Below are 15,364 nucleotides of genomic sequence, written 5' to 3'. Positions count from 1 at the left end.
GTATCACTAAAAAAACCCCAAAAACAAAAAACAAAAAACCCTAAATTTTCAGCTGGATGCTGGTGGTCCACACCTGCAATTCTGGCTACTCAGAAGGGAGAGATCAGGAGGATCATGGTTTGAAGCCAGTCTAGGCAAACAGTTTGTGAGACTCTATCTTAAAAATACTTAACACAAAAAAGGGCTAGTGGAATAGCTCAAGTGGTAGAATACCTGCCTAGCAAGTATGAGGCTCTAAGTTCAAACCCTAGTACCACCACACACACACACACACACACACACACACACACACACACACACACACACACACACACAAACCCTGTATTTCCTTTTTAGTGATATTGTTTCTTTTTCTACTGAATTATTAGTCTTTTTTTCATTTGTAATTCTTAATATAGTGAAATAAGTCTGTGTCTGTAGTACAAATCAGATGTTTTTCCTTCAGTAGGTCACTGGTGGTTAATGATATGCAGAAATTACTTTTTATGTTGTTACAGTCTTTTATGGTTTCTAAGAATTCTGTCACATTTTCAAAGGCTTTCCCATGCCATCCCTTAATTAACAGTTTTTATTTATTTAGCAGTACTAGGGTTTGAACTCAGGGCGTACATCTTGAGCCACTTCACCAGCCCTTTTTTGTGATGGGTTTTTTCGAGATAGGGTATCTTGAACTCTTTCCCTGGGCTGGCTTTGAACCATGATTCTCCTGATCTCTGCCTCCTGAGTAGCTAGGATTATGAAAGGTGTGAGTCACTGGCACCTGGCATTAACAAGCTTTTTTTTTTTTTTTTCATGGTTTCTTCTGGTATCTTTATGATCTTTTTTAACTTTTATTTTTTGGTGGGACTAGGGTTTGAATTCAGGGCTTTGCACTTGTAAAACAGGTGCTGCTGTACTGATTGAGTCATACCTCCAGGCCATTTTGCTCTGGTTATTTTGGAGATGGGGTCTTGTAAACTATGTGCCCAGGCTGGCTTTCAACCACCATCCTCCTGATCTCAACCTCCCATGTAGCTAGGATTACAGGCATGAGTCACCAGCACCCAGTAATTCTTTTATATTTAATATTTGATCCATCTGGAATTTAAGCTAGTACAGAATGTGCAACATAGAGTGGGGACATGGCTCAAGTGATAAAGAGTGCCTGCTTAGCAGCAAGTTTGAAGCCCTGAGTTCAAACCCCAGTACAAAAAAGGAGAAAAAAAAAAAAAGTGTGACATTGGACTGGAATTATTGCTCAAGCAGATCCCCTGCTTTGCAAATCGAGAAGCTTTGAATTCAAACTGCAGCCCCACAAAAATGTGCTACATAAACTCAGTTTTTGTTTTTATTTTTCAGTGCTGGGGATGGAACCCAGGGTCTTCCACATGCTAGGCAAGTACTTTGCCACTGAGCTATACATTCCTAGCCCTTCAACTTTTTTAGTTTTGTTTTATGTGGGTTATCACATAAAATATTTTTTAAACAAATTTGACTGAAAATAGTTCTACATTTTAATGAAATACATTAAGATTTTCCTTTCTGGTTTGTGTTTTTGAAATTCATATCACAAGGTCATAAACATATTATGACATATTTTATCTTTAAAGAATTTTTTTTTTGCCTTTTTTGGTGATGGTACTGGCATTTCAACTTAGGGTTTCACACTTGCTAGGCAGGTGCTCTTACTGCCTGAGCCACTCTACCAGCCCTTTTTGTTTTTTTTTTTAATTTTTGTTTTATTATTCATATAATAAATGCTTGGGTCATTTCTCCCCCCGTCCCCACCCCCTCCTTTACTACCCCCTCTGCCTCCTCCCTCTCCCCCCAACCCCCTCAATACCCGGCAGAAACTATTTTGCCCTTATCTCTAATTTTGTTGAAGAGAGAGTATAAGCAATAATAGGAAGGAACAAGGGTTTTTGCAGGTTGAGATAAGGATAGCTATACAGGGAGTTGACTCATTAATTTCCTGTGCGTGTGTGTTACCTTCTAGGTTAATTCTTTTTGATCTAACCTTTTCTCTAGTTCCTGGTCCCCTTTTCCTATTGGCCTCAGTTGCTTTTAAGGTATCTGCTTTAGTTTCTCTGCATTGAGGGCAACAAATGCTAGCTAATTTTTTAGGTGTCTTACCTATCCTCACAACTCCCTTGTGTGCTCCTGCTTTTATCATGTGCTCAAAGTCCAATCCCCTTGTTGTGTTTGCCCTTGATCTAATGTCCGCATATGAGGGAGAACATACGATTTTTGGTCTTTTGGGCCAGGCTAACCTCACTCAGAATGATGTTCTCCAATTCCATCCATTTACCAGCGAATGATAACATTTCGTTCTTCTTCATGGCTGCATAAAATTCCATTGTGTATAGATATAACATTTTCTTGATCCATTCATCAGTAGTAGGGCATCTTGGCTGTTTCCATAACTTGACTATTGTGAACAGTGTACCAGCCCTTTTTGTATTGGGTATTTTTGAGATAGGGTATCACAACTATTTGCCTGGGCTGGCTTCAAACCGTGATCCTCTTGATTTCTGTGTCCCAAGTCTAGGATTACAAGAGTGAGCTATTGGCACCTGGCTGTTTTTGTTTCTTGGTTTTTTTTTTTTTTTTTGGAGACAGTATTGCTATGTAGCACAGGGTGGACTTCTTTAACTCCTGATCCTCCTGCCTCAGTGCTGGTATTATAGGCATGTACTACCATGCCTGGCAGGTTCTTCCTTTTCTTTCAGCAGTGGGGTTTGAACTCAGGGCCTTAACCTTGAGCCACTCCACCAGCCCTTCCTTTTCAATGATTTAAAAAAAAAAAAGAAAAGAAAAGGATATATATACCCCTCTCTCCAGCGGTACTGGGGTTTGAACTTAAGGCCTTATGCTTGCTATGCAGGCAATCTACCACTTGAGTCACTCCACCAGCCCAAAAAGAACAATATTTTGTGACATGTTAAAGTATATGAAATTCAAATATTATTGTTTAGAAATAATTTTTTTTGGAATACCACACTTACGCACTTATGCATTATTTATTACTGTTTTCACACCAAAAGGCAGAAGTGAGGATGGCAACAGATACTGAATGACCTGCAAAGCCTAAATTATTATTTTCCCTTGTTGTTTTTGTTTTATTGGGACAGGTTCTTGCTGTGCAGCCCAGGCTGGCCTTGAACTCATGATCCTCCTATCTCAACCTTTCAAGTGCTAGGACTATAGGTGTGTGCCCCATCATGTGTCGGCTTGACACAAGATATAAAAACATTTGCCTGTTTTGTATCTTTTTTCTTTCTTTTTAAATTTTTTGGTGCTGGGACTGAAGCCAGGACCTCATGAGTGCTAACCATGCACCCTATAATTGAACTACACTCCTAGTATGAGCATTTAAAGCCTTATATGCATCCCACAAGTCTACAAGCCTGGTCATTATAATTCAGGTCAAATTTCTTTTTTGATTCCCCCTACCCTATTAGGGATTCAGGGTTTTGCCCTTCTGGCAAGTGTTCCTCTAGTTACATCTGCAGCCCCATTCTAGATATCTTTTTATTACTGATTTCTAATATAATTCTATTGTGGCCAGAGAACAGACTGTTTTTAATAAATTATACCCAAGAATTCCATTTTGGGGACTATTATAAATGGCATCGTATTTTTAATTTCAGCATCCATGTGTTCATAGCTAGTATACAGTAGAACACACAACTGATTTTTTTTATATTCTGTGATCTAGTTGAACTTGTTAGTTATACTAGTTTTTGTAGATTGGTTGGGATTTTCTATATATACAATCATGTGATCTGAAAAGGAAGAGTATTATTTTTTTCTAATCTGAATGCCTGCATTTCCTGTTCTTCATTTATTGTACTGGCTAGAAATTCCAGCACTATGTTGCATACAAACAGCGAGAGCAAACATTCTTGCCTCATTCCTTATCTTAGGGAGAAAGCATTCAGTCTTTTACCATGAAATACAATGTTCAACTTCAGCTCCAAGTATAGGATATATAGGAAGCAAAAAAGAAAACCTAGGGAACTCACCATCATATTGTTGCTTGCATCTTGGGAGTCCCTCATTGGTCTGCCTTCACTTCTCTTTCTCTCAAAGTCTTGTCATATTTATTTATGGCCAAGGTTTTTAGATAGATTAGTGAGAGGAAAAAGCCTGTTTACTTCTGCTTCCCTGAAGTCCTATTAATATTTACTAGTTATCTTTCTTAGCATTAGATTTCTGTTATATAAAATTTGGTTTGTAGGTTCTTTCTGAGTAGGGTGTTTTTGTTATTAATGCCCCCCCCTCCCCATAATTTTGCAGGTTTTTCCTTCTGGTCTCCTAAGGATCCAAGCCAAACAAGTCTTCAAGTGACCATGCCATAGTGAAATTTAGGATATCACTTTTGTGTGTGTGATTTAGGATCCAGTTACAAATAGTCCATACTGGTCTTAACTTATGATCTCCTTCTACCTCCTAAGACATGAGCAACCAGCCCTTGTGCATTATTTTATTATTTAATTCTCATTACCTTGTAAAGTAAAGTACTAATATCTTCACTTTGATGATAAAGAAATGGAAACTCAAAAACGTTGCTGAATTGTTCAAAGTTACCCAGCTAAAAAGTCTCAGTGAGATGGCTGAGCTGGAGGCCGTGTGTTACCATATCCAGCTGGCTCTTGTCTTTTTTTTTTTTTTTTTTTGTGGCAGTACTGGGGTTTGAACTCAGGGCCTACACCTTGAGTCACTCAGCTAACCCTTTTTTGTGTTGGATATTTCCGAGATAGGGTCTCTTGAACTATTAGCTTGGACTGGCCTTAAACCGCAAATCTCCTGATCTCTGTCTCCTGAGTAGCTAGGATTATAGGTGTGACCCACTAGCACCTAGCTTGTACCGGTTTTTTGGAGATGGGGATCTTGCAAACTATTTACCTGGGCTGGCCTTGAATCATGATCCTCTTAGCCTCCCAAGCAGCTAGGATTACAGGCAGGAGCCACCAGTGTCCAGCTAATTATTATTATTAATTTAACATTTTATTTCTTGTTATGTATTTGGAAGAAGTCTGAACCATGTAAGTAATATTGCTGGGTGTTTCAAAGTGCATTTTCTATGTATCAAGGAAGTAAGTCCATTGAATCTAAAGTTAACCTTTTGGGTTCACTTTTATTGCACATTAATAAAATACTGTTTGATTCAGCATTCCCAGGGCCTGTCTATAGTAACTCATCTCTTTTTGTTTTCTGTGATGTAGAATGTTGTATAAAGTTCACTGGACTTGGAGCCTGGTACCAGTGGCTCTTGCCTGTAATATTAGCTACTGAGGAGGCAGAGATCAAGGGGATCACAGTTTGAAGTCAGCCTGGCAAGTAGTTCACAAGACCCTATCCCAAAAAAGCACTCAACAAAAAAGGGCACTTGGAGTAGCTAAAGCAGTAAGAGCGCCTGGCTAGCAAGCGTTGAGACTCTGAGTTCAAACCTTAAGTGCCTCCAAAAAAAAAGATCACTGGACTTGGGATCTAGAACTTTGCTCTGTTACAGTATAATATTGGAAATCACTTTGCTTCTATGATTCTCAGATTTTTAATCAATAAAATAGGAGTAAAACAAAAATATAAGATTATTAAATAATACACTGACCCACTATACTATTGTATAGTGAGAATGCTTAGATGAAATTATGAAAGTTTCCTTGGGCAGGAAAGATCTTTGCTTAAGTCAGCTGGATTCTGATTCAAACCACCTATTGACCATCTATTATGTGTGAGGTATTTTTTATTCCATCTTATTGAATACTTACAGACTTAAATCACTTTCTGAACAGGAAACCCATAAAGAGATAGAAAGCACAATCCTCCCAACAATCCTGCCACATAAAGATTTTGAAGCTACTTTGTTGTTGCTGCTGGTGTGGTGCTGGGGATTGTGCATGCTTGGCAAGTGCCTTACTACATCCCTAGCCCCTTGTTAAAGAAAGCTACTTTGAAAATGAAGAAAGTCCAGAAAGGCTAAGTAATTTATTTAAGGTTTCACTAATAATGACCAGATCTTTCAGATTCTAGGTATGATACACAACTATCTTTAATGGATTCTTATTCTTAGAACATACCTTTACCTTCACCTTGGATAAAAAGACACACATAGGAATGCAGAGGGTGAGGGGGAGATTTAGAAGGTGGAAAAAGATAGGATTCCTGTACCTTTTCAAGGTACTATTATCTTAAGGAAGTGGCATATCTCCTAACAAAGAAATTAAGCTAAATTTTCTCTGGTTTATTAGGATGTTTTAATAGGCTGCTCTGCCTTCTACATAACCAATTTAAATAGGAAGAATGTCCATGTATTTATTCTAGACAAGGTAAGGTTCAGAGACAGGTACCTCATTTGTAAGGGTGGATAAGCACAGCTCTACAGAGAGAATGCACACAATTAGAACATGAATGTTATTCCTACTCTTGAAACATCTGGGCAGGAACACAGGTTTACAGATGTGGTTTCTTTCTCTGGCATAATCTACAAACCTTAGTAATAATGAATGAGCTGAAGAGGAGAAAAGTCAGACAGAGTGCTGGAAATGGGAGAGAGGAAGGGGAACAATTATAATATGCAAAGACAAAATGGGAAGCTTGTTTAAATGTCACAGGAAACACATTTTCCTGAAGTGTAACACTCTTCCTACAAGGTTCAGAGATGAGACAGCTGGGAGAATAAGATGATGGGAAGGAAAAGCAGAAAAATAACACTTAACAGACCTAGTTTCTTTATGAGAGGCTAGTTTTAGGGTAGTAAATAGGCTGAAGAAAAGAAAAATAGGTTTTCATTTCAGAAAGCTTCCTATTTTTCATAGTGCTCATGAAATAAGGAAAGCCTTGGTATGTTTAGAGATAATATAAATACTGTAACAGTAATAAACAGTCCTTTGTATTTCTCTAGGTGACTGTCATATTCACTAAGAGTCCTATAGACAAAATCTCATTAACCATTGAAGTGCTAACTAACAACCCTACCTACTTGTTTTATTGTGTATGGTTTGGGGAACTGAATTTACCTTTGCATGCTAGGCAACTGCTCTACCAGTGAGTTATGCCCCCTCCCCCTACTTTGAGACAGGGTGTCTCTCTAGCCTGGATTGCCCTCAAATTCACGATTCTCTTGGCTCAATATCCCAAGTACATTATAGATGTGCACCACCATGTTGGGTTCCTAGTCTCTTTTTAAAGGTGATCGATACTGGAGCAGGGTTAAAGGGAAATAACTTATGTATGAGGCAATAGTTGGGTACCCCCAATTCTCAGGGAGAGTAAAACACTGAGAATATCCCAATCCAAAAGCAGCAGTACTTTGCTTAAGAGGATGAATCACAACTTAAAAAACATTTGTTAGTCAAGACTGATCCAAGTTCAATAGTCAAAAGAGTAAATTTTACCTCATTTTTACTCTCTGCTAGTACACACTTTCTCTCGGGGATCTGGTTCCTGTCTTCTGGGCTGATCATTTTACCTGAAACACTTTCTTCACTTTGCTTCCAGGCCAACAACTCCTCAGCATCTTTTTTTTTTTTTTTTTTGCAGTACTGAGGTTTGAACTCAGGGCCTTCACCTTGAGCCACTCCACCAGCCCTTTTTTTGTGATGGGTTTTTTTGAGATAGGGTCATTGGAACTATTTCCCCAGGCTGGCTTCGAACCTTGATCCTCCTGATCTCTGCCTCCTGAATACCTAGGATTACAGGAGTGAGCCACAGGCACCAGCCTATTCCTTACTGTCCTTGGCTGTAACTTTTTTTTTTTGGTGGGACTGGGGTTTGAACTCAGGGCTTTGTTCTTACAAAGCAGGTGCTCCACAGCCATTTTGCTGTGGTTATTTTTGAGATGGGGGTCTCATGAACTATTTGTGTGGGCTGGCCTTGAACCACGGTCCTCCTGATCTCAGACTCCCAAGTAGCTAGGATTACAGGCAGGAGTAACTGCTGTTACTCTGTAGTAACTAATGACTCAAACTTCTATTTCTAGCCCCAACTGTTTCCCCAAACTCCAGATTCATATATTCAATTGCAAACTTGACATTTTCATTTGATGTTGAAATAGCTATCTCAAACTTAACAAGACCCAAACTGAGCTCTTAATAACTATTATCCCTTTTATAACTACTGCTGCTGCTACTACTACTTGCTCTGAGTTTCCCCTATTTCTGATAATGACATATCCATCCTTCTAGTTGTTTAGATAAAAAATCTTGTAGTTTTGCCCAGCATGGTGGTGAGAGCAGCCAGAGCATAACCCCATCTCAAACAAAAAAAATCTGGGTGTGGTGGTGTATGCCTGTCATTCCAGTTACTCAGGATGCATAATAGGAGGATCATGTACAGGCTGGCCAGGGCATAAAAGTGAGACTCTATTAAAAACTAACTATAGCAAAAAGGGCCAGGGACATGGCTCAAGTGCCTGCCTGGCAAGCATAAGGCCCTGAGTTCAAATCCTAATAAAAAATTCTTGGAATTTTATTTGACTCCTCTGTAGGAGGAGTCCCATATTTGACAGCAAATCTTTTTGCTATGCAGCCCACGCTGGCCTTGAATTTGCAATTCTCCTGTGTCAGCATCCTGAGTGCTGGGATTGCAGGTTTGTACCACCATACACGGCTCAATGGTGCATGACTTCTGAGACTAGGTGATAAAAGGTATTATTGTGGGCTCATTTTCTCTCTTAGATAAACCAGCTTTCATGTTGTGAGGATACTTAAGCAGTCTTGTGGAGAGGCCCAAGAGGCCAGAACCTGAGCAAACCAATTTGGAAAGCGGACCATCCAGCCCCAGGAAGTGGTCCCAGCTGATACTCACTGCAACATCATGAGAGACCCTGAGAGGACCACCTCCCTATGTTCACCCCTTAATTTCTGACTCACAAAAACTGTGTGTGACAATAAATATGTATAGTTTTAGATAGGTATGTCTTAGAGTTATTTGTAATGTAACAGCAGATAACCTGGAACACCGCCTATCCTATGTAGGCAAAGAATTCATCGTTATGTTTTTTAATTCTCAGAGCAAATATTTACCAAGTCTCTATGTGACAGGCATTGCACTAAATGAAGTAACCAAAAGAGAAGAAGAAGAAGAAAAAAAAAAGCTTAAGAAGATATTGAGATCTATTCCTGGGTTGGGAAGCATACTTTATCAGAAGTATACTTAGTGGAATGTGCATGACTAGACCAGGTAATGGAGAACAAAGGTAAGTAAGGCTAGATGCTTGCCCTCAGCATAAGAGAATGAAATGAGAAACAGGGAAGAGAAGAAGTCAGATGTACTTGAATATCCCAATAGCTTTGAGTTTACAAATGGGAACATTAGACTATGCCTATATGAAGTTTTTTTTTTTTCAGTGCTGAGGTTTGAACTCAGGGCCTTGACCTTCAGCCACTCCACCGGCCCTTTCTGTGGTGGATTTTTCAAGATAGGGTCTTGCAAACTATTTGCCTGGACTGGCTTCGAACCACGGTCCTCCTGAGTAGCTAAGATTACAGGTGTGAACCACTGGTACCCAGCTATTCATTCTTTTATTCAACAAATCAGTGCTTGCTTCAGCAGCACATATACTAAAATTGTAATGATACAGAGAAGGCATGGTCCCTGTGCAAGGATGACACACAAACTGATGAAGCGTTCCATTTTTTTTTTTTATAAATAATGAAACAAAACAAATAATCACTTACTCTGGGCCAAGAACTATTCTAAAGTGCTGATATACTAATGTATAAAAGTGACAAAACCCCTGCTCTTATGTTTAAATGAGGAAGACAGACAGACAATAAAGAAATGACCAAGTAAATATATGTCAGATAGTGATAACTCCTATGGAGAAAAAGAAAACAAAAACCAAGGATTGAGGATGTGAGGGATAGGGATGCTACCAATTTATATAGGGCATTAAGAAAGCCTTCTTAAAAAAAAAAAAAGAGGAGGGGGGTTAAGGGAGGGAGTGGGAGGGAAGGGGGGAGAAATGACCCAAACATATGCACATATGAATAAAATAAAAATTTTTAAAAAAAAGCCTTCTTCAGAAAATGACATTCCATTGGAGAAACTTGTGACAGGTGAGAGATTCCATAATGTATAAGGGGAGACTGGCTTGTTGTCTATTTAGCCAAACATTCACGAGACTTACAAAAATGTGTAACACAAGAAAAGAACTGTAAAACGCCATACTTCAAACATTTTTTGTTTTAGAAAAGTTATTTTTTCATAAAAAATGATTAATATGTAGCAGGTTCATTATTGATATTTTAAAGGTTAATAAACACATTTCCAGTTTCTCAGTTTTAATTCATGATACAATAAATCTTAATAGATATAATCTATTATATCAACAGATATAAACAATCTCTTTTAGGTCTTCAGTAACTTTAAAAAAAAATTTTTTTTTTGCGGTATTGGGGTTTGAACTCAGGGCCTACACCATGAGCCACTCCACCAGCCCTTTTTTGTGATGGGTGTTTTCAAGACAGGGTCTTGTGAACTGTTTGCCCAAGCTGGCTTTGTACCTTGATCCTCCTGATCTCTGCCTTCTGAATAGCTACAATTACATGCGTGAGCCACCAGTGCCCAGCTTCAATAATTTTTAAGATAAGTGAAAATGGGACTGAGGGCATGGCTAAAGTGGCAGAGTGCCTTACTTAGCAAGTGCAAGGTCTTGAGTTCAAACCGCAGAGGGTCCCTCCCAGTCCCCCTGGCCCCTGCAAAAGATAAGTGAAATGGGATCCTAAGACCAAAAAGTTTGAGAACTGCTAATTTAAGGCATAAAACCCAAGCATTATTTTACTTCTGGCTCATACAGAGATGGAATTAAGTTGCTGTCTTCAAACTGGAATACAGAATGTTGAGGATCAGTCAGTTCTACTGCTGCAGATTTTGCCTTCCATGGATCTGCTTGCCCAGCTGCAATTTTCTTGTTATGAGAATTCTGGATCCTGAAGAGAGGCAACTGAAGCAGGAAACTTTGGGCAGAACCAGGGGAGAACATGGGTTGAAAACAGAGGAAACACAGTTGGCTTACTGTGGTATTTGGATAAGAGCTGGTCACCCTGGCCTGTCTATTCTTTGAAATCTTTCTAAATAATGTCTTCCTTTCCATTCTCACCACAACCACTGCAGTCTACATGCTTATTAGCTCATCTACAGACTACTCCAAAAGTCTGAATTATGCTCCCTTACTCTAGTCTTTAACTCTGTTAATACAATTGGTAAACTATTGTTAGATTAATCTACACCAAACACTGCTTTCAAGCAATCAGCCAGAAAATAAGTAAATTACTTATACTCCATAATTGTGCCAAGTGCTTCTAGAGAGATATGGTTACTGAACAGAAAGCTTAATTCTATTTGGCGGGAATGATACACTTGAAATCGTTTAAAAAAAAAAAAAAAAAAGGCAAACAGGCCAGGTAAGGTATTGCACACAGTTGTGGTCCCAACTGTTTGGAAGGCTGAGGCAGGGGAATCATTTGAGCTCAAGAGTTCAAGGCCAGCTTGAGCAACATATTGATAACCCTATCTCAAAACAAAAACTTAGCACAAGGGGTTGGGGCTATAAGCTCAGTGGGAGAGTGCCTGCTTAGCATGTACAAGGCCCTGGAATTGGTCTCCAATACCAAAAACCCAAACCATATGCTGTATTATTGTGGTAGCCATGCAGTGTGATAGGTCAGAAAAAGAACAGAGGATTTAGTAAGTCCTTAATGGATTTGAATGAGCATGACATACACAAGGAAAAGTGAGATGATGAACTGAGACTGTGTGTCAGAAAACAGGAAAAGAGACTGTGTGGAGTGAGTTTAATACTGGCTGCTAAATAAATACTTGTTATTTGTACTAATGCATTAACACAGTTACAGAAAAGATAGTATTTTTACTAGGCAAGTGCTCTACCACTTGAGCCATACTCCCAGCCCTAAGATAACATTTTTAATTGATGTGTTGGGCTGCTTAGTTTACTTTCCCACAGTAGCTGGTGCCTAACTACAGTATTTTCTAAACCTGGTTCAGAATGAAGGTTGGTCTCAGCTTTCTGTTATTATTTATTACTTATTCTATGTTATAGGATTCACATATGTCTATATTTAATGTACATATTTTTAATATATTCTTATAAAATATACATTATTGTTTTGATTTTATATATTTAAATTTATGTATTACTGGGTTGGAGGTGTGGCTCAAGCAGAAGATCACCTGCTTTGCAAGTGTAAAACCCTGAGTTCAAACCCCAGTCCCACCAAAAAAAAAAAAAAAAATTACGTATTACTATCTCATTCTGTTTTTCCCTCCAACTATACTTTCAAGAATATTGATATAATATCTAGCCTGTAGAATTGTTTCTAATATCTATACCTACCATTTGATAATCAACAAATTAATGACTTCCTATCAATTGCTAGAGGCTATGGAGATAAACAGATTGGTTCCAATCTATTCTCATGAATTTTATGATCCAGTTGGGATAAATATACAAAAAGATAACATCCTATCGTGCAGTAGATAAGGATAGAGTAAAATTAGGTTGAATACCTGTGTGAACTATATCTTGCCATATCATGATACATAATAGAAGAGGGTGTGATGCTTAGTTTTAAATTAATTGACACAGTGAAGTTATAAAACAGCATTTTAAGTACTTCTAGATTTTCCTCTAGATGGTGCTAGAACAACTACATTGTCACCTATAACTCAAGCTTCCTTCAACATTTAGAGTAAGAGATAATTTATAAATCATTATGACTCTGCTACCAATTTACAGCCCTTTGGCTACCAATCCAAGACTGTGTGAAATTGTGGACATTATCAAGAAATTAAAATCACAGATAAATAATGAAACCTTAGTAGCTTCTTGCTCCCCCACCCTCAAGTACTGGGGTTTGAACCCAGGACCTCATGTATGCTAGGCAAACACTCAACCACTGAGCTACATCCCCAATCCTCTGAATCTACAAAGAGCTACTAAATCAAAGCAATATTCTACTTGTGTGTGTCTGAGGGTGGCAGAGTGGGGTTGACTAAGGGTTATAATCTAGAATGAAGGAAAGGAGCAAAAACTCTAAGATAAAACAGAAGACATTATCACAAGCAATGCTTACCACTAATTCAGAATTCAGAAGATCACAAAAACGAATAGGGTAGATAATGGATATTCCAACCTGCCTAAGGAAATAAAGGGTTCTTTAAAGACTGGTGGTAAGGGTTTTGTTTATTTTGAGACAGGGACTTAGTATATACCCCAGACTGGCCTCAAACTTGCAATCCTCTTGCCTTAGCCTCCTGAGTGTTGATATGTAGTTATTTGCCACCATGTCTGCAAGACTGGTAATATGTTTTTAAAGATAGTTTTAAAATAAAATTACTGTTGTATGTACTTTACAGTAACTACTCTCAACTGTTGTATCAGGCATCTGGAGCCAGACAGAAGCCCTGGTTTTCAAGTAGTACCCACGGCTGGATGCTCTGTCTAGGAACAGCCATAGTATATATTCTATACAAATTTATAGCATCTTAGGTCACATGGTATAACGATAGGAAAATGTAAATTAGGTAGCAGGGTTGAGTCATGTTATGAATTTTAAAAATTTTTTCTGAATAGCGGAATTTCTATTACACAGAAAGCGATGGTGATAGCATTTAATGAGAGAGTAAAGTGGGAGAGCTCATACATAACACATGCATAGAAACAAACAGCTTTTACCTTCTCACCAAGAGAACAGCAGTTTACTCAACACTATAGTATAGGGTTCTGGACAGCATCTCTGAGAAACCTCTACCCAAGGTATTGTCCACCAGCCATTGCTGCCAGAGCAACTTCCAAGGCTTTAGGTCATTTTATGTTTTTGCGATGTCAAGGATGCTTTCTCCTTGGGGTAGTCCCCTTGACCGCTCCTGTCAGAGTCTTCTTCCTCCAACACCAGTCATGAACTGGCTGGGAAACCCCTACTATTTAATGTAGCAGTAGCTGAGCCATGGCTCACTGTTTCTGTGGAATCCTCACAGAAGCAGGCACCTATTGTAGTTACCTGGTTTCCTGGCAAAAAATCATCAGATTGAAGAAAAGCTGTTGTGGTTTGCTCAGCTGTCTTTTACCCAGAGTCACATTTTCAGGAAAGGCTAAGAACAAACTGAGCTCTATAATTTAGCCAAAAGTGATCTTCTTTGGTCCTCAATTATATGGCTTCTGTTGATTGTATGTATCATTAATGGGGCTCTCAGGACACACTACTTGGAGGTATGGTTTGCACACTTTTGTTTGAAGATATCTTAGTTATAAAATTTCCTGAAAACAACCTTTTGTATACAAAACAAATGTGAAAAGTACCCCACAAATATTAGGAAGAAAGTTTCCTATTTGATATTACATGGCAAAAATGTGACAGCATACAAATTTTTGTCATTTTAGCCCATTTGAAAGTAAATAGGGGGGTTGAGGGGGGAGAAATGACCCAAACATTTTATGCACATATGAATAAATGAAAAAAAAGAAAAAAAAAGTAAATAGGACCAGCCTTAAGCAAAGTTAAGATGTTCTTTGACTAAATAATGAAATCTCTCACTCTCTGTCTTTGTAATTTCTTCCATTATTTTCATGCTCAAGTAACTTTTTACTTATATATTATTTAAATTGAATGGCTTTTTAAAAAACAAGTATGAGGGCTGGAGGGCATGGATCAAGTGGTAGAGCGCTTGCCCAACAAGCATGAGGACCTGAGTTCAAACTCCAGTACTGCTAAAACAAAAACAAAACCTCCCCCTGCCAAAAAAATGACTTCTTTAGTAAATCCCAAGTACATATGTATGTGTGCATTTATATACAAACTGACAGATATATAGTTTGATGTAGGTCTCTAAAGCAACTGTTTTCCTTCACAGAGGGTTCCCCAATGCCTAGTACTAAAATAGTATTCTCATTTCCATTGGCTAGCTTACTAATTAGGACTTGTTTCTGGACTACCAAATTGGTCCTACTGGGCCAGTACGTAACAGTATTTTTGTAGTTTGATATTCATTAAATAAATAACAAAGCATCCCCTCTTTCTCCCCAACATACATAATACACAATAAATAAACATTCCATTTTACAATCTCATTAGCTGTTCCCAGTCTTAGATGAAGAGGCAAATGCTGCAGGGTTGTTTTCATAGTTCTACAGCCTCCCTTTTCAGTGTCTGCTGTGATGAAGGATCTCTCTTATCTACACACAGCTCTCCAGCTGCCTGCCTGCAGGAGGTCAAGATGCTAAGGACACTCAGAGGAGGACCAATTCCTCTAACACATTCTTTTTTTTTTTTTTCCTTCAAAAATTGTGCCATAAAAGTGAAGTCCAGTTTTCTTTTCTCTTCTTTTTTTTCATTTTTCTTTTATTATTCATATGTGCATA

At 38.4% G+C, this 15,364-nt stretch overlaps 1 protein-coding gene and 1 non-coding gene across 10 annotated transcripts in view; one reads left to right on the top strand and one right to left on the bottom strand.

Annotated features, from left to right (window-relative positions):
* Znf609 (zinc finger protein 609) overlaps window positions 1-15,364 on the bottom strand; it is a 186,260-nt gene that overhangs the window by 16,122 nt on the left and 154,774 nt on the right. The window lies entirely within an intron of this gene.
* Window positions 9,522-9,624, top strand: LOC141421005 (U6 spliceosomal RNA). The gene has a single exon (XR_012445713.1). It is a non-coding gene; the product is annotated as a U6 spliceosomal RNA (small nuclear RNA).

This window comes from Castor canadensis, chromosome 2 (genome assembly GCF_047511655.1).
Source record: "Castor canadensis chromosome 2, mCasCan1.hap1v2, whole genome shotgun sequence".
Taxonomy (NCBI): Eukaryota; Metazoa; Chordata; class Mammalia; order Rodentia; family Castoridae; genus Castor; species Castor canadensis.
This window is presented reverse-complemented; position numbering and strand designations above follow the sequence as displayed.